Source organism: Ochotona princeps, chromosome 11, assembly GCF_030435755.1.
Source record: "Ochotona princeps isolate mOchPri1 chromosome 11, mOchPri1.hap1, whole genome shotgun sequence".
Classification (NCBI taxonomy): Eukaryota; Metazoa; Chordata; class Mammalia; order Lagomorpha; family Ochotonidae; genus Ochotona; species Ochotona princeps.
In genome coordinates this window covers 26842508-26868257 of record NC_080842.1, presented here as the reverse complement: position 1 = coordinate 26868257, position 25750 = coordinate 26842508, and the positions used below count along the sequence as shown (strand labels likewise).

The window sequence follows — 25750 nt, the reverse complement described above, 5'->3', positions numbered from 1 at the left end:
ACATCCCCTGTTTATGTGCTGGCCACTCTATCTCCAGTTCAGCTCCCTGCTAATGTGCCCAAGAGGCAGCAGATGATGGTTCAAATATTTGCATCCCTGCCACTCATGGGAGAGAATAGGCTGGCATTTCTGGCTTCTGGCTTTAGCCTGACACAGGCCTGCCTCTTGCGAACATTTGGGGGATGAGCCAATTAATGGAAGCACACGCACTTGCTCTGAGTGTGTGTGTCTGTGATTCTGACTTTCAAATAGATAATGTGCCAAATTTTTCTAAAGGTTTGTCTTCAGAAAGAATCTTTGTTTTATTGAACATTTTAACATATAGCCAAGTTACCTTTTTAGAAAGTCTTAACTAAGAATACTATCACTTACCTTGTTCAATTTTCTCTACTCCACCATTCTGCACATTGTCCCCGTGGGTGATGCTATTTGGTGTCATGGGGTGAGTACCCGGAGGAAAGGGTGGACAGGGGGTTTCACTGATGAAGGCTGTTAACAGGAAAGAAACATGCTCCATCTTCAGTGTCAGGTCATTCGAATGCAAGCAACTCCTGAACCACAGAACCATCCATCCCCCAAAAGAGATATTTTATAGAGGAAACCTAAGTGCCTTTCTCTTTCCCCACAATGAGAATACCTCTGTTTCTGTCCTTAGAGTACCACTCTCCTCACAGAGACCATTTCCTTGTACAAATGATCAATATTTGACTTTGTCACTCTCTATAAGACTAGACCATCTACTCACCACAGGGTCCAAATGGTAGCAACATTCATGCTCTGCACCATCCAGCATCTCCTAAATTCAATCTCTATAACACAGTCAAGTGTATTGATCCATGTTGTTGCAGTTATCCAGACTAGAAATATGCCCTGAGGTATATAGGATGATAGCTCCATTAGGCTAGCCAAGGTAAAATTTAGCCTTCCAATTATAATGAAACAGTTTAAATAGGGTTCTGTTGTTTCAAGTTTGAACCTTTTAAGGATCTCCTGTACACTCTGTATGTATATTTACCTGCTCATTATTGCTAGTATTCCAGCAGGAAAGAATTGAATCAAGCATTCATAAACAGCACTCATCCACATATACTGCTCAAATATAAACACTTTCCAAAGAAATAGCAGATCTGTATCCTGGAAAGGTAATATTTGCCTAATTAAAAGTGTACTTGGGAAAATGTCAGTGTAGTACAAGCTCAGCATTTCTGTTATCATTCTCTGAATTATCTTGCTCAATGGTATATGAGGGCCTAAGTGTAGTATACAGTTCAGGGCTTTCTAAGTCCACACATGTGTCTCCCTTGAAAGATACCTTCTACATACATGACGGAAGACTAAGCCATTGGTTTGAAATTATTTTTAAGGCTGCTACTGTGCCTGTTGATCTAACAAACTCAGAACACCACTTTTAAATACCTAATGCATGTCTTTCCAACCAAACCAAGAAAAAAAATCAGCTTCAATGAATGCAAAGGACTAAGAACCCCCAGCGAGTCCTCTGGCTTTGCTCCCTTATAAGAAAATCTTGACAAACAGAATTGCTCGATAAAGAGTAGGTACAAGTAAGTCAGTGTTGTGTGTCAGAACAGAGGGAGAATTTAATGTCAGAAACCCTTCTATTCTTTTATATCATTTGTGTATTTAATACTTATAATTAGATACTTCCTAAATAGAAGTCATTTCCTGACTCTATCATTCCTGATGCTGTGGACTGCGTGAATGATCTCACGGTCCAGAGCTTTCCATTCTCTTTTGTAAAATCAGAAAAATAAAACTGGGCTTACTTGTTTGTATGTGAGGCTTTACTCTGGGGTTCTAATGAACTATTTGTGCAAGCAAAATCCATGTGTATACCTCTAAAATCTATGGGCGTCATTGATGTCGTGATGTTCCAATCACTATTTTTTGCTATTGAATTAGATACAATTTGTATTAGAAGAACTTAAAAGAATGGAAGAGTCTACTACAGCCCATCTTGTATACTATACAAGCTTAACATATACCACCTCACTGAATTCTCACAGAAACCAGAGGAAATTGTCATTGTGAACATGCCCCAACTTTGCAGGTAATATGTTGATGATAAACAACACTTTGTAAGTGAGGAATTTGGGTGACATGTTGATGGCTGTAGAACATTGTGAATGTGCTGAACACTACCCAAATGTACTCTTAAAATGGCTAAAATGGTGAATTTCAGATATGACTTTTCTCACAATAAAATGATATATAATAAAATAGCAAATACAGGAATCAAAGCCAGGCTGGATGCAAGAGTTGAGTTTAAAGAATTGTTATTTTTTTCGAGATCAGTGAGTATACTAATATTTCTTAAACAAATGGAAATTTGTAGATGTACAGTTAAACCTGTACTTTTTAGAATCTAGGTAAATAATATTCTATTTTCTGATTCCCATCAAAATACTTTAACTTTAGTTGTCAAACTGGAGTATTAATGAAATCCTAGAAACTATAAAGGAGTCTGTGTATTTAAACTATGCTCGATGAAAATATAAATGATCCTATAACATTTACAACCTAATCGTAATTCATTTTATAATGGCAATCTCAAAACACGTTTGTTAATTTTGTTAATTATATCACTCTCATTGACTTTCTCAGCTCACTTTCACTTTTGGTGAAGAGATACTTGTGACATTTAGTGTTTAATGTCATTAGCTTTTTTTCTGAATAAGGATGGGAATATTGTTCAGCAGTTTTGAAGTCTAACAGGAGTGAATGCAGGATATGAATGCATCTGTTGACTACACACATACTGAAAAATCAGGTTGTTAAGAAAGGACCGCAATCTAAAGAGGAGTGAAAGTATACTAGGGGAAAATGGTCCAGGAGGGTTAAGAGAAGTTCTTTGGCAGATTGATTTGCCCAGCATGCTGTGATATCTCTTTCCAAAGCATACTGGCAGTCTACATGGAACAATCTTGATAAGGGAGATTTAATTAAAATGCTATAAGCATAAGATCTCTGCCTTTGTACTATAGAAAATTTTGTCAAAAGAATTTTATTACAAACCTAGCAGGATTTTTCAGATGTTTTATTCACTTGTAGCCATCCCACTGATTACCGTATGGTTGGAAGTATAATACAACCAGTTGGTTCTTAATAAGGGCTTTTAAAAATCACAGCATGTTCTTCAGTCCCTCAGTACAGGATGAATGTGACATCAGGGACACAAATATCATTACCTTGATAAATTACTGACGGCATAATGATTATGGAAATCGTCATCGACTGATCATCAGTCACAATTTATTTCAAATCAATGTCTACAATTTGTAGCCTGGATGGAAGTTTTATCAAAAAACCCTCTGGTATAGTACAGCTCTTCAAGCTAACTTCCTCCTAAGAGCATTCCAGCTTTGTCATGCATCATCTGCTGTTCACGAATGGAACCACTCAATGATTCTATGGCCTCAAGCAATCCAAATTAGAAGAACATTGGGCTACCATGTACTCAGAGGCAGAGTCGTTCAGAAAAGCAGTTTAATTTAAGAACCAGCAAATGTGCCAAACTACAGAATCCCTCCCTAGACACAGAGGTTCCCATTTTTCCCCTTTCCAACTGGCAATAAATGGTAATGTTTGACATTACAATGCTGTTAAATTACAAATAAATTGTTGTGGAATCGTGGTATAATAAGCATTTACATCTTTAAGATGATCTCTGTAATAGAAAATTAGTTTGTATGCCTTTGTATGATGCTTGGTGGCGTTTCATTATTCTTTTGCCTTTACATCTAACATTTCAAGTAGTTTAGGTCAGGAGGTCTAAAGGAATCAGTCGCTGTTATAACATTTTTCTAATGCTTAAGTTAGTCATAATTTACAAAGGGGCTTGTATTGGCCACTGTCCATGATGAACTTACTAGCAATTACATGAAGAAAACTTTGTCCCCAGAAAGCTGCCTTCTCAGATTAACATTATGGATTGTAGAGAACATGTTAACTCATGCAGAGATTTGCTACACTATAGCCATGGCTGGATTATTTTATAGGTTGCTTTGCTTTCCCTTCTTCCCTCCGGAGCTGGAATAATTTTGGGATAAACTAGCTGATAGAAATGTAATGAGAAATAAACAAAGAGACACTGAATTCTGTTGTATTTTGTGAGATAATAATGCAATGCTTTCTCCTTGAAGATAAAAAAAAATGACATTTATGTAAATCAGCTAACAGAAGTAGGTTGGAAAACCTTGCCTCTGTTTTATTACACTATGTGTTTTTATTTTAAGGTAAAGTTTTTAGGTAATAATAGTACTTTCGAAATAGTACTTAAATGTTTTCTGATACATTAAGATTGCTAATTCAAGTTTAACATTGGCATGTGCTTCTCTAATCTTAGCAGTTCTAGAAACCCAAAACAAAATTTAGTCTAACTGAAGCAATACTATTAGTGAATTATCATGTATTATCAAGTCTCAAACATCCTGCTAAGTGTCCCAAGAACAGTATTATTTTATAACTCTGGTAAGAACCTTATAGAAATTTGTTTTTCCCACTTTATGAGGAAGATGAACCATCATTTCCTGAGATAACTCTATCTACATGAATATATAGTCATTATTCTTTGCAAAAGTTCTTGGAACGTGAATAATATTTAAGATACAAAAACTAGTGAAGTTTTGTTTTGAATGCTTTTGTGTCTAGCATCTGTGTAGTGTGTATCTTATTAATAGCTATACATCAAGTACTATAAAAAGAATAAAAAATGAGGGGTGTAGAGGGGAAGAGCATATCCTTCCCTACCTGAAGGAATTTGCAGTTAATTCCTACCACGTTTCTCTCCTTTCTTATAACTTTCCAGGGAAATGATGATACTAGACAATTATTTTCTAACCTTTAGCATTATACCATGATCATTAATTCTAAACCAAGGCTGGGCCTCATCCCTGTCTTCATCTGCTAGAGCCTCCACTCCTTCTAAGTGACCACCCTGTATCAACGGTGCTAGAATCTTTCCATCAGTCCGCTTGAGATTTACTGTTGACTTTCCCTCCTCTTCCCAGGATCTGTTACTGAGTGAAGTGTCTGGATCTGACTTCTGCCGTGTACTTTTCATATGCTTTGCCCTCCATGTCTTCTGTCAATTCCCCATGACTTAGCCATTGGCAATAAAGACTAAATTGTTTCCATTTCTAAGTGACGCCATGAGTTGTTTTCTCCTGCTGAGACATCTGTGATGATGTCCCAGTAGGGAATGAGGTTGTGTGGTTACAGTGTTGTGATTGGAACAGGCTGCTCTTCCTGGTGTACAGGTTTTTTCTGTAGCCTTTAACTGGGCTGGAAGCGAAGGTCTTCTGCTGTGTGTGCAGCACTCAGCAGTGAGGAGGATGCAGTAGATATCCATAGCACCATCAGTGCTCAGCAGAATAGAAGGCAACACAGCTTGATCATAGAGATAGCTGCATGTGGGCTTCAGAGTTACCTCTGCAGCTGACCAGTTACACACTTTAGTTAAGCCTATCACCTGTTCTCTTTTAAGCTTTGTTTGAAGAACATGATGGCAATCAATAGAGACAAGCTACTGGGCTGCAGTGGGAGGTGACAGGCTATTTAAACAAACAATGATACGACAATAAAGCAAAGGAGCAAGAATCACTGAATATAAGTTTGGTGACAGAAGAAAAAAGTGTTTAAGAATGACCATAAGGAGCTAAAGAATAAAAGATCAAGAGCAGAGAGTTTGGATCACCTGAATAGTAAGCACAAAGACAGAGGAGCTGAAGAAAGGGCAGGGGGGCTGTGGAGGTATGGGTGAGGACAAGGGGTGAGACCCAAGGAAGAGGTGTGGCAAGTCACAGAAAGCAATTGCAGGCTTTTGGTTTTGTTGTGATTTTTCAGGTGTGGCAAGGAAACCATTGGCAGCATGGACACAGAGTAGGGGCAAGATATGTTGTATTTCATTCAAGAAATATAACTCTATCTCTTGTGTGAAAAGGATGTCAGAAGGCCCAACATGGAAGCCCTGGGCCCGGGAAGGTAGCTGTAACCAGAGTCCTCTCCCCAAGCGTGGCCTTATGAATTCTGTTTGCATGCTACATTCAGCTGCTCCTGAATATGGAAGGTGTATTTATGATCATTGACATACATTAAAATTATTGAGCTTTGGCATACATTTGGTTATGCAGCGGATTAAGTTTAGAATTACAGACTTCACAAATCCAGCCGAAATCCTTTGAAAGCTTTAGTACTTTACTCTTTGCCTTACTCCTATTTTTGAGAGATTGAGGGACATTTGAGGTTAAAAATTTGGTTTCCAGCTATAAATTGACGTATCTTTAAGTCCCACAGGTAAAGAAAAGCACGCTCTACATTACTGCTTTGTGGTTGCGAATGCCTTCTCTGAGGTGCATCGGACCAGACATGTTTCAGAGTTTTGATTTTTTTTTCAGATTTGTGAATATTTGCAATCCATAATAAGAATTCTTGGGGATGGGACTGAAGTGAAAACAAAATTCAGTTCTATTTCGTGCAGTTTCAGCTGTCAGGGGTGATTTTGCACAGTAGTTTTAGTGTACCTGCACCATCACAAGAGCTTAGGTGTAAAGTTTTCCACTTGTGGCTTCATTTCAGCACTCAAAACATTTTCTGTTTTGGAACATTCCCTATTTCAGAATCTTGGATCCAGAGTGCTCAACTGGTGGCATAGCCGCTCTTCTGTCCGTCAGCAGCTATTTATCGAGTGGTTTCCAATACCAGATACAATGCTAAAGATGATAGGCGATGGATCCCTGCTCACACTGAGCTTGCAATCCTACGTAGAGCCAGCACACATTTGCAGATTAAGGGTTCATACCTGAAAGAATGTACTACAGTCCAAGCCAGTATAAAAGGACGTTCCAGAGAAAACAGGGAGCAAGCTCCCTACCGAGGGAATGGCTTGAGGACATAGCAGGAAGAGAACAAAGAGTCTTTACAGAGGTGACAGAGTGGACAGGAACAGAGCGTTCAGATGGGCTGTTATTTTTTAAGGGAATAAGGCAAGAAAGGAAAATTGGAACCAGATTGTTGCTTAATGCCTCGCTAAGAAATGTGGGCCATGCCTCGTTGGTGTTAGGCACCTTTTGAAGGGATTTGAACACAGTGACTTGATGAAAAGATATTTGAGGAGATGAATCCAACAGATGTGTGCAAGACAGGCAGGAGGAGATAAGTCAGGAGACAGCTGTTACAGGTGTTTTGGTCTTAAGGAACATTTTGGGGGTTTTTTTGTTGTGCTTTTCTAAGGTAAAACAATTTTACAGATATGAACTGTCTGATGATATGATAGCTTTTATCAAAGTTTTTTTTATGTAGCATTTAAGTAAGTAGGCCCCCTTCTAGAACATTATTTGTCCTTTTTCTCCATTATTTTCTTGATTAGTAGCGACAGACTAAAAACTGACAAGGAAGTACCAAAAGCGTAGGAAATTAATGAAAACAAGCGGGTGTTTTGCTAAGGAAAAGTTTATTACTGCAGTTCTCATCATTGTGAGTTAATTACAGGCTCTCAGCAAATATCCCATGGTGAACTCAGAGGTGCAATATGTCGTATTTGAAAAAGTGAGATAGTGATTTCCTTTCCACTATTCACTTGCATTTCCTGCTATTTTAAGACTACTCAGTGGTACCAGTGTACTTTGACAACCAATTATCCCAGCATGCCTTTGCAGTGTATTTTAACTATAATGCTTTTAAAAAGCTTGAATTGCAAAAACAGAGGACTGTCTTAATTGATCACATGTGCATCTAGAGTTGTCTGAACAATATTTGTGTGATATCTTAATAACTGACTTATATGGCAGAACAAAATCATGTCCCTGTTGGACTACGACACATCAAATTGCCTTCGAAGTTATCATTGAAGGCTTTTCCCAGAGAAAGAGTGACTTGAAATCCCTGTGTCTGGTCAAAAAAAAGAAAATGTGCCATCAACAGTGTCTGGGTGTTTGTAATCTGATTTCCAGAGAACAGTTGCCATCTGATTATTATAATTACAGGCACTGGCAGCCTCAGACTTCGCCCACATTATTTTATTCTGGCCAACTTGGTTCAGAGACTGGCATGACCCACAATCTACAAGAAAGTACGAATTATCCATGTGAATGTTGCCCTAGTGCCTGTTCACTGCTTAAATTCATTGTCTAAAAGCTGACGTCTATGACTGATTTAGGCACAAGGCCATTGCTTAATTTACTTTTTTTTCCCCCTTTACCTTCCCAATTGGCCTCTCCAGAGGAGGAAAGTCAGACAGTAGTTACTGCTTTGGAAAGAAAAGAGAAGCTGAACACTTTGGAATGCATTTTTCTAACACTCCTCTGCCAAGTGTTACATGACTGTATCAAATTTCTTTAGACTTTGATAATGAGAAACAGACAATTCCATAGAAAATACAACCGAGAGATTTCCTATAATAGAAGATTTCAGGAATACACATGGTTCTAAATGGTGCTAGGATTATGCGCTTTAGAGTTCTGAATCTTTTATTTTCTTCATGTTTGAGTAGGTGCTATGGTTGCTTATCAGGTTGAAGAAGGGCAGAGACCCTGTCTGCTGATTATAAATGTGCATGTGTGTAAAATTTTCACACATAATATAATATTTCAAAGTTATTTTTATGGAGGCTCAGGGGTCCCAGAATTTAAACAAAACTGCTGATCATTGGCTGTAAGAAATAGTTAGAAGGAATCATAGTTTTGTTTTGGTTTTTTTTTTTTAACATCCTATGGAGGCTTTGGCAGACTTTTGGGCTACAGATCACATAATGTTTATTTATTCAGCTGGCTTTGGAGATTTGAGCAATATTTGGAGACACATGAGTCTTTGCCTTCCTTAATAAAAAAGTATACTCGAAGGTATAGCTGCAGCATTTTTATATACAAAAGCTGCTCACGCACGGGGGTTCATATCGACAAAAAATGTAATCTTTAAATTAAAAAGAAACTAAACAACCACAGAAAAAAATCACCCTGCATTGTCTTTCTTGAGAAACTTTTTAGTAGACCTGGTGTCCTCTGTGCTATGAAGCTTGAGAATATGTTTGTTGTCTTTTACAGGAACACTGTAAACTGTAACTTGCATTATTCTCTCTGATCATCAGCGGCAAACACGACCTGGTTCACCATCTAAGAATGATCATTTAACACAAGATGTGTAATTTTCTTGGCATTATTAGTAGAGCTTTATGTCACAGAGTCAACTCATTCTTTTCTGTGAGGGAAGGTGGAATAAATATTTCATGACTATGGCTTTTGAGGAACACTCTGCCTTTCAATCTTGAGGCAGTCTTTCAACATATATGCCAATCAGAAGTCCTTAACAGATGTAAAATGCATCTTGTCTACTTGTCTTTGAAAAATATACAGATCTCAAGATGCACCTGAAATATTCATTTTGTGGACAATGCTCCAAACTGTGCTGGAACTTGCCAAGTGTTTCACCTGTGGCTTATGTATCCAGGTCTTTTATTCTTTCTTTTTGTTTGTCTATCTGTTTACTCTTCATTTTTCCTTTCCATCTGTCTGACTACTTGTCTTTTTCCAGTGTCCATAATGCTTCCTATTATGACTTGTTGAAGTACCTCTGTTCTATAACGTAGCCAGAGCAGTACATTTAATGATAGTGTTTGATATCTTGATTTTTACTTGTTTAACTTAGTCATGGTTTAGTGGAAGCATGTATTTGTATGCTGTGAGTCATTTTCTTTTACTTCTGTTTTTCGTTTCCTTTTGACCTACTACCCTGCTTATTTTCAGTTAGCCCTTTATTATGAAGGAATCCTTTGTGCAAGGTGTTCTTTTAACATCCAATTAGCATTGATTTCATTGCCAGTAAGAGGAGTAGTTTGCAAAATTTTGTCAATCTGATCTTGGTGTTTGTATCTCTAACCTCTGGGAGAAATGTACCCATAGACTGAGCCTATGACCCAACCCAAATTTCAATGTTGATTTATTTTTGATTTGGGTAGAAACTATTACATTCTGTGTCAATGTATAAGACACATTTCCTAGAAAGTGTCATTATTTGATAATGGGTTAAAAAGCACAGTTATCTGAAAGGGTTTCTTAAAGAAAAAGTAGATATTTGGTTTTCAATGGAGTAAGCCAATATGATTTTTTTCCATTTAATGGACACATAACCATTGTACATACTTACAAGACACACTCTGATACTTGTGTATAAAAATGCACAATGGAGTAGGGTTCCTTTTTCCCTGCAACCTCGCCAGCAAGTGTTGTTGGTGTTTTTCATGTGGGCCACCCTTACTGGCGTTAGGTGGTATCTCATTGATGTTTTAATTTGGATTTCCCTTATTGCCAGGGAGCTTGAGCATTTTTTCATATGTTTATTTGCCATTTGGGATTGTTCCTTTGTGAAATGTCTGCCCATTTCCCGTGCCCATTTCTTGAGTGGCTTGTTTATTTTGGTGTTTTGGCTGTTTTGTAATTCTTTGTATACTCTGGAGATTAGTCCTCTATCACCTATGTCATGCGCGAAGATCTTCTCCCATTCTGTGGGCTGCTTTTTTACTTTGTTGATTGTTTCCTTTGCTGTGCAGAAGCTTCTTAGTTTGATGAGGTCCCATTTGTTTATTTTGGTCTCGATTTCTGCTGCTTTTGGTGTCCTTCTTAGGAAGTAGGGACCTACCCCTAGATCTTGCAGAGTATTTCCAACATTTTCTTCCAAAAGTTGGTACAGCCTCTATGGCAATCAGTCTGGAGAATATTCAAACAACTCAAAATCGACATACCGTATGACCCAGCTATAGCACTCCTAGGAATATATCCAAAACACCTGTTTCATGAGAAACCAACATGCACTCCTATGTTCATAGCAGCACAATCAGTTATTGCAAAAACATGGAAACAACCAAAATGCCCATCAACAGAGGATTGGATAAGAAAGCTATGGTTCATCTACTCCATGGAATACTACTCAGCTATTAAAAAAAACAAAATGCAGTTCTTTGTGCCCAAATGGGCCCCACTGGAAACCATAATGCTAAGGGAAATGATCCAATCCCAAAAGGTTAGATACCACATGTTTGCCTTAATTTAATGTGATATGATGTTAAGCATATCATGTTATGTTATGGATATTATGTCATTAGTAGTATATAAACTAAAATTGAACTGTGAATAGGGGCTCACAGAAAGTGGTTAAGAACTCGCATTTATTTTTAACATGTTGACTGCTCAATACCATGTCAATTAATTCCATAACGATGTTAATTGTTGCAGATGGTATATTAGTGCTTTTATTTGACCGGGAAGATACTCTGCTGACTCTGCCCTCAGACCAGAGAGGGTCTACCCAATAAGTAGTTGGACTTGTCTGGACTATGGGATGTTGGACTCTATGCTTGGCAAATACTTGCAGGGAGGGAATTTCAACTGAACTTGAACTATGGTTATGCAGAGGGGTGGAGGAACCCACCATGGGGGGAGGGTGAGGGGGAGAATCCCAGATTCTATGTAATTACAACACAATGTAATTAATGAATAAATTTAATAAAAAACGCACAATGTTCAAATCAGGATAATTACCATTTCTGTCTCCCTATGCATGATTTCTTAGAGTTTAGAGTCTTTGAACTTCTTTTCTAGTTCCTCATAATATACACAATAGACAGTTATAAACTATAGTGTCAATAACTGTACTGTGCAACACTGGATTTCATTTCTCCTGTCTCTTATCTATTTTAGTGCCTTCTGATCTACATCTAAACCCTGTCCCACTACCTTTCCCAGATATAATCACCCCCCTTATTGTACTGTGTTTGTGAAGATCAACGTTTTTTTCAGAGCTGTATCCAAGGGGCAACATGTGGTGTTTATTTTTCAATGTCCGGCTCATTGCACTTTATGGCCTCCACCTCCATCCATTTTGCTGCAGATGACAAGTTTTCATTCTTTTTATAGTTGAATGATATTTTTTGTGTAGACAGTCCACATTTTCTTTTTCTGCTCATCTCTTCTTGGACACCTCATTGGATTGTCTATCTTGGCTATTATGAATAGTGTTGTAATAAACATGAGAGTGTAGGTAGTTCTTACAAGTTACTGAAAACTTCTTTGGATATTGGTAATGCATTTTAATCACAAAACATTCTAACATGCATGTAGTGCACACAAAAACAGAATATAAGTAAACATGAATATGCATGCATTCACAGATATGAACTGTATAATGGACCTTGCATGCGGAGAAGTGAATATACATTGCAGTATGCATCTCTACTCCTGAATAAAAAGAGGACTCCCCCAAAAAACTGTTGAATATACCTTGACAATATGATGCTAGATTTCCACCACTGCCACGCCTACAATGTTGTCCTGCACCTAAATAGCAAAATGTTAGACTTCTGACTGTTGCTGAAGGATTGGACTATCAAAACAAAATGGGAGAAAACTTGGAGGTGGGGATGAGGGAAAAGGGAAAACAGGGAAGGGCAATGAGGGGCGTAATCCTTATTCCTATAAAACTGAATCATGAAAAATAGTAACTGCAATGAAAATACAAAAAAGAGAAATACTAGGAAGGAATATCTGCAAGTATGAAAGTGTAGAGTTATAGAAGACCAAGAACTACTGCCATGTTCACATGTGTTGCCATACTTCTTATGAATAGTTAAAACTAGTAATTTTACTTGATAACTATTTTTAGTTTTTCTTTTACTTCATTTTTTTAAACCATAATCACTGCTTTTTCTTTTAAAGATTTATTTATTTATTTGAAAGGCAGTTATATGGAGGGACAAATCTTTCATTTGCAGATCCACTCTCCAAATGTCTGCAGCGGTCTGGGATGAGCCTGGTTGAAGCCAAGATCCAGGGGCCTCTTCCAGGTCTTTCACATGGATTTTGGGTCCCAAGCACTCACAGTGTCTTCTGCTGCTTTTTCAGGCACATTAGCAGAGAGTCGGATAAGAAGTGGAGCAGCTAGGACTTGAACTGGTGGCCATATAGGAAGCTGGCACTGAGGCAACAGCTTAACTCTGCTATACTACAGGGCCAGCCCCAACTATCTTAATCTTATCCAAATCTAAGCTATTTTTAAACTTCATCAAAAGAAATTCCTCCCTGCGAGCGCACACACACACACAAGGGTGTAAGGATGTCAAGCTTTGTCACAGACCAAATACCACTGGTAGTGAGTTGGAAGAAAAAAACAAAAACATTTTTAGGTCTTCAGGTCTTCAGGTCTTAAGTAGGGCTAGCAATTAGGCAAAGCAGTTTAAGCTTCTCCCTGGGACACTGGAATCTCATAGGGACACAGTTAGAACTCTTGGGTTCTCCACCTGTAATTCAGCTTCCTATGAATACACCTGTGAAAGCATTGCAAAAGGGTCCAGATACTTTGGCCATGCCACACTCGTGGGAGAACTGAATGGAATTCTAGGCTCTGAGCAATTGGGGAGTGAATCAACCGATGGAGCATCTCTTTCTCGGTCTCTTCCTTTCTCTTTGTGATTCTACCTTAAATAAATAAATTTGGTATTCCAGACAGTGCAGTTTTTATATCTGTTTCGTGTATTAAAATAGAATGCATCTTTTTAAAAGAATTACTGCTTCATTCTATCACACATATGAAATTATATGTCTTTATTATTGTTTCTTGATTAGTTTGAATATTGGATTACCATGTCCAGTTTGGAGCAGTAGATTACTGTTTTTAGGGGATAAAGTATTTGATATTTTAGAAATAATTCAGAAGGATTTATTTTGTTTTTACAGTGATATCTCCCATACAAAGAATATCTCAAGTATCTGGGAATAAGGATAAATGCATGCAAGAACAATTTAGATTAGACATCAAAAATGAATGCTCATATGTGCTTCAGAAATATTCCAATCAGTGATTTTGGGGGCTTTCAATAAAAAATTATTCAACTGTATTTATGAGTTGATTTCTACAAATCCTTCCCAAGATAATAATAACAATAATAATAATAATAAAAACTTTAACCCCAAGTTCAAACCTCAAGAAGCTGAAAACAATGGAGGCCATAGGAGAATTAACTACCCTGAAAACTATGTTAATTTCATCACTGTAAAGATGAATTAGATGGCTTCTCTGCCCATGTTTGGCCTTTTGTTTGATTGTTTGTCTTTGCAGCTGAACATGCATACTTCTTCAAAAACTGGGTAATGCAGTTTTTAAAAAAATCTCAATTACTGTTACTTTCATAAAGATTTATTAATACTGACTACTAACCAAAAATGTCAAAGACACAGTAAATGGCATGCTTAAGACAAATATTAATTATAATTAACATTCTGAATAGAATATGAATTCCTAGCAATGTTAGGCCAAAAAAAAGCAGATAAAGAACGTTCATACTTCTCATGATACCTGAAGAAGGAATATGAAGGGAAGTAGAAACAGATTCTGGTTCCCTGTGATGTGAAACAGACCCAAGTGAACTTCCTGCACTGAACTCTCCTGCCCTGGGTACTCAGTCCCTCCCATGATTAGGGATGTGAGGATATTTAATCCTAAACAAGAATGAGTCATTTAAATTCTCCTCCCATGAAACCTACTCTGTCCTTACTTCCATCCTTTTGTGAAACTGTCCTCAAAACTTTTGACTGTCATTCCGTGAGACATATCCACACCACAACTGATTTATTTCCTCCCAGGGGAGTAAACCTCATAGCAGCAAAATATTTAGTGAAGAACAAAACAGTCAATATATTTCCAATGTGGTGATTATGTATTAAAACAGAATGAACAAATAAATCTAATAATAATGTTACAAATTTGTTAATTCATGTAAGTTTATCTACATTGAGGACCAATCCAAAATAGCAATAGTAACAATATGCCTCACCCCAGATTTCAGAATTGCAGTAATGCCTGTGTGAATATGAATGGCCATAACATTGCAAGGCTGTCAAGCATTGGGTTGTATTCATATGTCTAAATGCAAAGCTGGAGTGGAGTTCTCAATTAATTCCAGTAAGGTACTATCAGTTAATGACTGACTCTTTCTATCAACTCAGCCTCTCTGGAATTGCATGAAATTTAATTGAAAGAGGCGAAGTTGCATTTTCTGCCCATGAGAATGAAGTTTGAAGTTCCACAGGATTTATAGGGGCATGCTTTGACCTTTAGCTACTAGGAGGAAAGTTGTGAGAATGGGAAGAGTTACATTTCAGTAATCCATAGAGATGTCTTTGACCCTTAATTTAAAAAAAAATCTTATAATCAGGATTTCATTAAGACATAAACAGGGAAATAAACACAGGAAACAATTTGAGTCAACAGTAACAATGTTGGTGATCATATCAGCCAAATATGGATCACAGCTGAATAAAAACTAAAGGGCATCTGGTAGGGTGAGGATATATAAGGGACAGTTCAAGGTAGTAGGTGAATTTTCTTCATGAGTTTGTGAGATCTTAGAGAAGCACTATTGCACATGACAAATCTCAATGCTCAGAAATCGCTTTACAGAAACTTTCTATGCTAAATTGTACTTTGTCATTTAAGGTGATGTTCTTTAGAGAGCATCCTCCTTTTTCAAAGCCTTTGACTGATCACTGTCAACATCTTCCATTCATGATTCTTCACTTGCACTACAGTGAGGCAAGTCTGCCTCAGCTGAGGATTCTGTGATACCAACTTGTCAAACACTTGAAAGATCATCAGGATCAAATGTCTCTTCAAATGGGAAATTGCCATTTTTGGTCCTGTTATAATGCCCAATTACTAGTAGGGTTGGTCTGTAAGCATCTTACATCTTTATGGGGAACGTACAGATAGGAAAATATTTCATAAACCTGGATTTGTTAACAGGATAGACTATGTTCCCTGTTGACCAGCAGTGTGCTCACATTTCTAAGAAGCATAGAATTTTGGTTTGTAACAGAGTTGATAACTATTGTTATTCTATTCATAAATCTTTAAGGAAAGGTTTGTCACAAATATTTTATTTCCGGAAAAACCAAGGACGAATGTTAATGTAGTTACTAGTTTTACTTTTTCTTTCATTTCTTTCTTCTTCGTGGTGTTTTTGATAACCTTGAAGGAGACAAAGGGAAAGAAAGTAATAAAATGTATTATTTGGAGGTGGCTCTGAACACCTTACGTTTTCTGCTTAAAAAAAAAAATAATATATATATATATATCTATATATATATATCTATCTATATAGATATATATATATATATAGAGAGAGAGAGAGAGAGAGAGAGAACGGTTGACCCTGAATTTTCTTTGTGTTTGGGCACACTGACAGTCCTATCATCCGTTTGCCTATGCAGAAGCTGCAGATAGTGAGTGGCTGTGGCTTGCAAAAGCACTTTCCTCATTGACAAAATTGGCAGTGACCTTAATCAGTGACTCCATAAGATTTTTAGTACTGGCAGAAATAACCATTTTTCCACTCAATTTTCATCAAAGAAACATTTTTCTTCCAATCTTCAGATGTGATACACACCCCATGTTTGTAGAGTTTAAAAGTCTGGTTACTGGTTTAAGACCAGTTTAGATGGTTGATTCAGTTGCCACTGTTAATAAACCTACAAAAATATCAATCTCTATAGTATAGATTTTGTCCATTTTCTTTTAAAGTCCTTATATCTATCATTTTTTAAATATTTGCATGAATTACCAAGTTATTACAGTCTGAGAAGTTTTTGCAGGCAGAAAGTTATCAGTAAATGATTATTTTCACTTGCTTAATATTTGTGAACTCTAATTTTGATTACATGGCTCAACTCAATCACATCCTAATTATTCTCCATGAATCAATGCATTACTTCCCCTTGTTTTATAAGTTTCAAGAAACCAAAGCTTTTATTTATTAGCTGTGACTGAATCGTCAAGTGGTAGTCAATCCAGAAATTTGTCATACGCTTCTAGCTAACTCTACAGTGATCAGGTATGTGTCAGTCTGGTTTGTGGTTAGGATGGTTTAAAGCAACGGTTTTGCTCTTCCTTTATGTGGTTTATAGAGAAGTCGCTGCAGTTATACAATTAGAAGATATGGCTTTAGAGATGGTTTTTACTAGTTAAAAAACACTAAATCCTGAATCATTGTGTGATGTTCAAGATCCCTCTGGTGGAGAGACTACTTTTCAGAAAGGTGGACCATGGTGATGATAAATGTTAGGAGTGTTTAGATAAATAATTACACCAAGCTGTGAAATTGTACCTTTACAAACAGTGAAGCAAAGATAGTATTGGCATATCCAAGTTGAATGATTATGATTAAGAAGTTGTGCTTGGCTTGATTTTGGTGAGACTCTTCATCGATATCATATCACTGTAGTATTTGAGTGATGGAAATAGCAAGCTGAAAATTTTTATATCGGTCATCCTTAACATTGGACTCTATAGATACATGGATACATAAATACATCATATTTCCTGAGAGCTTTGGAAAGTATAAGCAGTAAAATCTCTATAGCTCTGACTGTACTGGCCACTACTTCTAAATAGCAAATGATACTTTAAAAAATCACTTCTTAAGACTTTGTCAGTTGCCTTTTCCAATCTACAGGTTAGGTGCATGCTTTAGACAAGAATTCTGACCTCTGGGAAGGAATCCTAGCTTAGTGAGGAAAGCATACTCCTCACAGTCCACCAAATGTACTTGGAATCAGAAAATGACCTAAAAGATGTTGTGAGGATGAAGCCCATCATTTGTGCGAAATATCTACCACTGGGAAATGTGGGAAATATTACAGGATTCTAGACTGAAAGCAAGCCTCTAATGTATTTAGGTGCTTGGTCCAGATTACAGAACCAATCCACCTGCCCAGGCTCTCTTCCTCTACACTACAGCCAAAGGTGTCACCTACCAACCTGACCTGTCCAAGGCATGCCTTGGCCACATAACTCCAAATTGTGGGGATGGAGTAACCTTGCTAAGCAAGAAGAAAAATGAACTTTAATCACCAACAGGGACCGCTGATAGAGTCAGAAATCTAAGAGAACCATTTTATGGGAATCACCACTTCCCTCAGCCTCTGGGACCCATTCCAGGTGATAGTTCTCAATGAACGGGACAGATGCAATGGTTACAAAAATTGGTACTGATATGTTTGCAACGAGTGTGCAGCAAGTCAGTCCCATAGATCACAATTTTTGCAATCACTTTTTCATAAAACCAAGTCAGTAACTGGAGAGATAGACACTTTTCAATGTGTCAAGATCCCCCCTCTGAATTATACATTCTGTCCTCTGGTGAACTCACCCGATTTTATCACTTTGAAGATTACTTTTCAGAGACTCCAAATTCTCATCTGTGGCCTTTCACCTGCATTGATTCCTCTTCATAGATTCCCAACTATGCCTCTACTACTGGCCATACATTATTATACTCCATCGTATTGGGAGCTCCTTGAGGCCTGTGGGCATGCTTTGCTTTCTTATTGTTAAATCCATGAGCCAGCAAAGTGCTTGGAACCAAAAAAGTGACTCAAAATCTAGGCCAAACACTTTACCTATGTTAGAATCCTTCTGGAAAATGTCTCAAATCAAACTGCCATGCCCTTTGTTCCCCTCCTCAATGGTTTTATGTTCATACTCTGAAACTAGTCTTTTGGTCTCATACACCTGCACTGCCTCTCTATCCATTCTTTCCTGATCAAACTCCTGCCACTGCCTTGAAGAGAATATGGGTATGGGCCCGGTGTGATAGCATAGTGGTTAAAGTTCTCGCCTTGCATGCCAGGGATCCCATATGGGATCCTGTTCTAATCCTGGCAGCCCCACTTCCCATCCAGCTCCCTGCTTGTGGCCTGGGAAAGCAGTCAAGGATGGTCCAAAGCCTTGGGACCCTTCACCCACGTGGAAGACCAGGAAGAAGCTCCTGGTTCCTGGCTTCGGATTGGCTCGGCTCCAGCCATTGCAGCCACTTGGGGAGTGAACCATCAGATGGAGATCTTTTCTTTCTCTCCTGCTCTCTGAATATTGGACTTTCCAGTAAAAATAAATAAATTTTTTATAAAAAAAAGAGAATATGGGTATTATTCAACCTCAGCTGAAGTCCCACCTGGCCCCTGGCTTTGGATTGTCTCAGCCCCAGCCGTTGCGGCCCCTTGGGGAATGAATCATCGGACGGAAGATCTTCCTCTCTGTGTCTCCTCTATTTCAGACTTTTCAATAAAAATAAACAAATCTTTTTTTAAAAAGATTTACCGCATTTATCAGGGTCTCCCGTCCCACAGGAGAAATCACCCGACACTCCAGGCTCTGTTTCAAGAGGCACTTTATTCTTCCAACCAGTCACTTTCCCAGCCCATCGACTCGACTTCCTCTTCTTCCTCCTCCCTAGCCCAAACCCCCACCACTTATATACCATCCTATTCCAATCAGCTTAAAGGTCACCGATGCACGCTGCGGGCACACCAATCATAACTCTGATCACGCGTAGCACACGCGCCAGGCATGCGGCTACGGGCCAATGAGAAGGCGCTTCCTGAAACCTGTTTACAGCCAAGCTCCGAGAGGAGGAACGGTCTCGGCGCCATCTTAGGGCAGGGCACTTGTGCAGTGCTCCCAACAGGCATTATTCCACCTCAGCTTAAGTCCCAAGCATTATACATTCATTCTTCAATTGGAAATAGCCTCTTTTGACCTGTATCTCTTTAATGCACTCGACAGTTTGGTATGCTTATTATACATCTTTGTTACCTAATTTCCTTAAAGGAGAATTTTGCACTATACAACTACAAATCTTTTTGACCACCTGGGACCTGTGAAGATACACAGCAAATGCTTCATTTAACCTAGATGTTCAATAAACAAGTTTTTCTATCATTATATAGGTACATACATTTATGATATTCAATAAACACAGTGATAGTAAATAGAAACCTTTATAGTCTGTTTTTCTCTTTTGCTCTATCTCCAGGATTGTGTACAACCAATATCTTCATTTGACAACCCTAATGAGCAAGCTGCTACAAAATTGAAAGAGAGCACACCTTTTGGGTAAGTAGCATCCTCATTTCTGAATCAAATGGTGGTTGCAAAGCTAATGGTTATCACTCCATTTTGTTTAAAACTGTTTAATAAAATGTATTCTTTCATATTTTGTTGGAAATGTGAGGAAAAGCTTTCAAGAAAATTGTGGTTTTCTAGTTGATGTGAGTATAAAATCTTTCAGTTTTGACATAATCTTGAGACATCCTCTATGTTTCTGGAAGTATGTAACTTGGAGTAGATTTTTGAAGTGTATTGTACGTTTAGAAAGTGTGCCAGTTATAAAGGCATGATTAATGAGTTTTCTCAAGGTGAGCTAATCTGAGAGGCTGAACCATGCTAAAGACACAGCTTCCAACCATGGCAGTAGACCACCTCACCCCTGTCCTTTCTTATTACACCCCTGCCCACAACCCTTCCTCCAGCACCATAAATGTTAACCACAGTCCTGACTTCTATCAGTAAAATTTTTTTAATCTCCTGTATATAAATGGAGTGACTATTTTTTCAAATGACTTAAAAATAAAGGCAAGATTGAAAAACTGAGCAGGAAGGCCAAATGATTTTCCTATTTATGCAACAGCTGTTTTGCCAGATGATTAGCTAATTGGGGTTGTAATGCTGCAATTCTGAAACCCAGCAAACATCACCTGTTTTAATTGAGGATTGCTGCTGACTAAGCAATATACTCTATTTCCCCCTCATTGGGGGGCTTAGTAAATTATACCCAACCCAAGCTCAGGAAAGTATTTACCACATCAAATGTTTAAAATGACTGCCTTTTATAATGGAAGTAAATATGTTTTCTTTTAGCATTGATGGAAAATTGGTAATTAAGGTGGGATAAAGATTCTTCATGATTTTCTCAAAGGAATCAAGGAAATAGAGATATACTTGGATCAGCTAAAGATGCAATAACACATCTGTTAAAGGCTTTATTGTATTTACCATAGTAAGTGAGAAGTAAGATTGCATTTATTTTAAGAAAGAGAACTGCTTTTCCCTTTAAGTCTTCCAGAGGCCTTACTAATAACCTCTCTACTATATGTAGCAATTAAATGCTAGCATTTCAAATGTTCCACTTAAGGATTCAGATATTATCTTATTGATCAGAATTCTAGCTAGAAAGTTACTAGGGTTTCTACCTCTCCTAGATTACCATAAAAGGAGATTTACAACCCAATTTCTAGATACCAATACTAAATACTGTCATTTTGTCACCTTGTGTTGCTAATTTTCATTTTTGAGTATCAAATGTACTCCTTAACCATAAGTTCTATCATCCAAGTCATCTCTCTACACTTAATGTCATTAATTACCTGCAGATCACTGTGTAATGTTTTATCTGAACCTGTCCATATTATATGTTCATTATTTGTTACCCAGAAGAACTTTTTGAATTTTCTTCTAAATTTTAGTAAACACTTCCATTTGCAAGGACTTAACCCTATATCTAGCGATGTTACCTCAAATTGTACTCAAACAATGGTTTAATCAGAATTTAGTTATGTGAATTGAGCATGCAAAAAGCATTGAAAGTGATTGTTCCTAATCAAGTTGACACAGTCATCTTAAAAAGTGTGCCTGATGTAAATTGTGTAGTGATTTGGACATTTAAAATGGGCATCAAAATATATAATTCAATAGTACTCAGCTTAAGAGTGTTTAGAATTATAGGAGATACTTGAAATACTCCTTTTCAAGAGGTCTTCAAAATTTTCATCAAAAATGGCTGTTATTTTTCTAACTCCATAATGCTTGGAGCTACTATGCTTTTTATACCTTTCTCTTATCCTATTATCTTGGACTACCCATACAGTATTGAAGAGAAGTGGCAGGAGCAGACGTTTGTAACTTGTTCTTTATCTCAGGAGGAACATTTCCAGAGTTTTATTATTAAGTATTGTGTGTTGAAGGCTTTTTGTAGATGCCCTTTTGCACTAGTTTCCTTGTATTTTTATTTTAAGTTTTATTTTGAATAAATGGATGCTGAATTTTGTTGAAAGCTCTTCATTTTAATAAATGATCACAGAGTCCTACCTTTTCTGATAATTTACTCTATTAAATTGATTTTTAGACGCTATACCTATCTTGCATTCTTAACATGAATCCTTTGTTGATCATGCTGTATAACTATTTTACATATTCTATTTAATTGTCAATATATTTTTAACATTCATTTGTATATATTCAGGAGAGATACTTATCTCTATCTTTTCTTGAAACATTTTTGCTGTGTTTTATTATGAAAGATCTAACATCATTAAATGAGTTGGAAAATATATTAGCTTTTTTTCTGTCTTTCCTTATAGAATTTGTGCAAACATTTGTTGCATAAAATTGTTATAGAAATTCACCAGATATTTCATCTAGACATGGAGTTTTCTTGCTGGGGAGCTTTTTAATTAAAAAATTCAGTGCTTTGAAAGAAATGAAATTAGTGTTTTCCAACTTTGCGTTACGTTGATTTTTATAAATTGTGTTTTTAACATATTTATTCCACCTAATTTGTTGAGCACATTTGCATGAATGTGCATGATAGTCAATAATTTTCTGTAGTTTGAGTCTGCATTCTAAAGCTACACATACCTTGAACCATTTTCACACATGATACTTTTGTAACTTAGTTCAAAATATTTGCTGCTTTCCCTCATAAATTTAGTTGTTCACAACATGTGTGGTGTTATATTGTTTTCTTTCCCAATTTTCTGGTTTTTTCTGTTATCTTTGATTCTCATTGATTTCTAAGTTCTGTTATAATTATAAATATGTTGTGAGTTTTATATTTTTAAAATTTGAGTGGAGATTTTATTTTATAGGCAGGAAGCAACATGAAGTCTCTCTTGATAAGTACCCTAAGTATATATGAATAAAATATGTGCTATGAATTTGTGGAGTATAGCATTACATAAACGTCAACATAGCTAATGTGGTTAATCGTGTATTTGAAGTGTTTATTCTAACTCTTTATCTACATATTATAAAAAATAACGAGATATGTTAATCCCCTGTTGATGTAGATTTATCAATTCCATTTTTATTTGCCAGTATGTTCTTCATGTATTTATGGAGCCATATTTGAGGTGCATAGATATATACCTGTTTTAGGGTTCTTTAATAGTCCTAATGCAATAATCCTTTTATTATTACAAGATTTCCTTAGTTTACCACTCAGGCTTTGTTGGCTTCAGCATACCTCCATCCTACCTGATCCTGGTTAAAGGATATTATCTCTCACGGCATATACTAGCTCTGCTTGATCACCAAAATTCTTGCCCTCCATGTGTGCCAAAAAACCTACAGGGCGTATTCACACAAGCTTCTACTCTGCCTCCTCTCTATCCCTAGGAGAGAGCATAGTCCTTTCTGGCACTGCGCAAGTTCAGATGCCTCAGTGGCAAGCGTTGTCTGACCTCCATGTCATCTGTTTAGCATGGACACAAGGATCTGTTTTGGTTCTATTCCTTATATGCACTCTGGAAATGACAAAGCCATGACATGCAGTGTTCCCTTCATGCTCTTCCCTTCTCTGATGGATTGCAGTCCTGCTCAATCCTGCTCAGTCTGAGCTTCATGGCTTGAAAAAGAGTTATCTGAATTCCCTTGTATAGGTCTATGCTAGTTTTTTGGGGTTTTTTTGTACAGGAGCACATGATCAGTTAATTCACCAGAGCCGTATGTTGTATTTCTTCTGTTTTGTTGTATTTTTAATGATAGAAAACTGGAAGAATTAAAGGACATCTCATCATATTCAAATCTAGCCAGATAAAATATCCATCAGTACCTGGATAAAAAGAATAGGTACATCCTCTGCTTGTCTGAACATGCTTCCACTTAAAGACTATTACTAATGATAGCTCCCTATTTCATCCTCAGAACACCCGAGCTTTTACATTAAATTGCCTCTTTATCTATGCAAATTAGTAATGGATGGGTGTTTAGTGTGAGAATCTTGTAGATCAACTTGAACTTTATTATATGAGAGTTTTACTAACAATTTATCATTTTCAAATTCCATAAAGTTCTTTAGTGGAATATTTTTTTTCTTAACAACTTGAAAATCTACGTACCTCTCCATCCTCTAGTTTCATTTCTGGTACAAACTGTGCTTTGATAAATATACTACACAGTGCAAGCTGTGCTTTTATTAGAAAAATTTCTTGCAATGGATGGTACTGTGACACTGAAGGCTAAGCAACCATTTGCAACACCAGCTCCCTGCTACTTGGCCCCTGCTACTCATATGGAAAACCTGAATGGAGTTCTCCTGCCTTGGCCTTGGCCAAGGCCTGGTCATTGTGGCCATCTGGCAAGTAATGCAGCAGATGGATGTAAAAATCTCTCTCTCCCCCTCTCCTCTGTACCTGTGCCTTTCAAATAAATAACAAATAAAAAATATTTCTCATAGTAGGAAAATATGGTCCTAAGTTCTTCCCTTTTAAGGAAATTTTTATTGTGAACATATAATGAATGGCTTGCCCTTGTTGTGGCTGACTGGATTAGTTCAACGGACTCTGGGGTTCAGGTCTCTGGCATACTGCATGTGAGACCCTGGATGCAGGCATTGTAGTATCATTGGGAGAAGTAGTTCAGACTCATTCTTAATTCCAGAGCCTCTCTTTTCAGAACCTCTTATAAAAGTAATCATGTAGATTTCAGCTATCAGGACCTAATCTTCTGAAAAACAAATAGTACTTTGAACCTGTCCAAACATGCAAGGAAAAAAATGAATGCAAAGAAAACAGTTCTATAAATCTCAGGGAAAAAAATGAAATGCTGAAGTAAAACTACATTTAAGAGAACATGTGATATCTTTGACTGTAAATATGGCTCCTCTCATTTAAGGGTGTGATATTCTCTGGACTACATTTCTATCAGTGCTTGATAGCTTAGTAAGTACAACGTAAAACAAACGATCTTGCTCATTATTTATTTTCTCTGTTTGTACACCTAGTTAATGCAAACTGACACATTGGTTACCTAGTTACTTTTCAATCACTAGGTCAAAGACTAATAAATGCTGAACTTTCAAATCAGAGGCAAATATGTTATCTCCTCTTCAGCAATTTATTACTTTTTAATTTTATATTGAAAACTCTTCATAACCTATTTAATGTCAGGCTTATACTTACAATGAAATAGAGAGAGTGCCCGTCTTTATGTGGTTGCTATTCTTTTATGGTAGTCCTTATAGGAGATTCAATCTGTTAGTCAGAAGCACTTATTTTGAGAGAGTAGCAGCTTGGGTGCTGTAGTGCGTTCCCTCTGTTTTAAAACATCCCAAAGAATGCTGTCAGCGCTGAGTTTCTATACCTAGAATCTACTAAATCAGATCAGGCCATTTTTATATAACGGTTGCAAATGTGTTTTTTTGAATGTTAAATCTGTTTCTATTTTTCAATCAATTTAAAATGTGTAGAAAAAGTGTTCTGATTGTATATTATCCAATTTTCATCAGCTGCCGGAAGGAAATGCTGTGAAAATGTGTGATTTAAAACCCTTAAAACTTCTGCTTGAAATGCATGTTTTGTTAAGAACATTAGATATGCAAAGTATTTTAAACAGAATTTTGATGTCTTTATTAATAGCATTTAGAAGTTCTAGCATTTCAAATATTCATAGATTTTATTCTCCTTGGTTTACAAGGTCATATATTTTAGATTTTTACATTTCTCCTTTTGGAAATTACTGGAACTTTCAAGAAAACAATTATAGAAAGAAAAAGGAACAGTTATTTTATTAATCAGGATGGTATACTTTAAGCAATTAGAGGAATTTATTTTACCTGAGATGGAGTGCAGTAAAAATCAGT

General features: G+C 37.0%; 1 long non-coding RNA gene across 1 annotated transcript in view; it reads left to right on the top strand.

The window, feature by feature from the left end:
* LOC131481436 (uncharacterized) overlaps positions 1–25750 on the top strand; it is a 366383-nt gene that overhangs the window by 161456 nt on the left and 179177 nt on the right. Inside the window, exon 3 of the long non-coding RNA XR_009246331.1 lies at positions 19868–19947. This is a non-coding gene — a long non-coding RNA (uncharacterized LOC131481436). The remainder of the gene's footprint in view (positions 1–19867; positions 19948–25750) is intronic.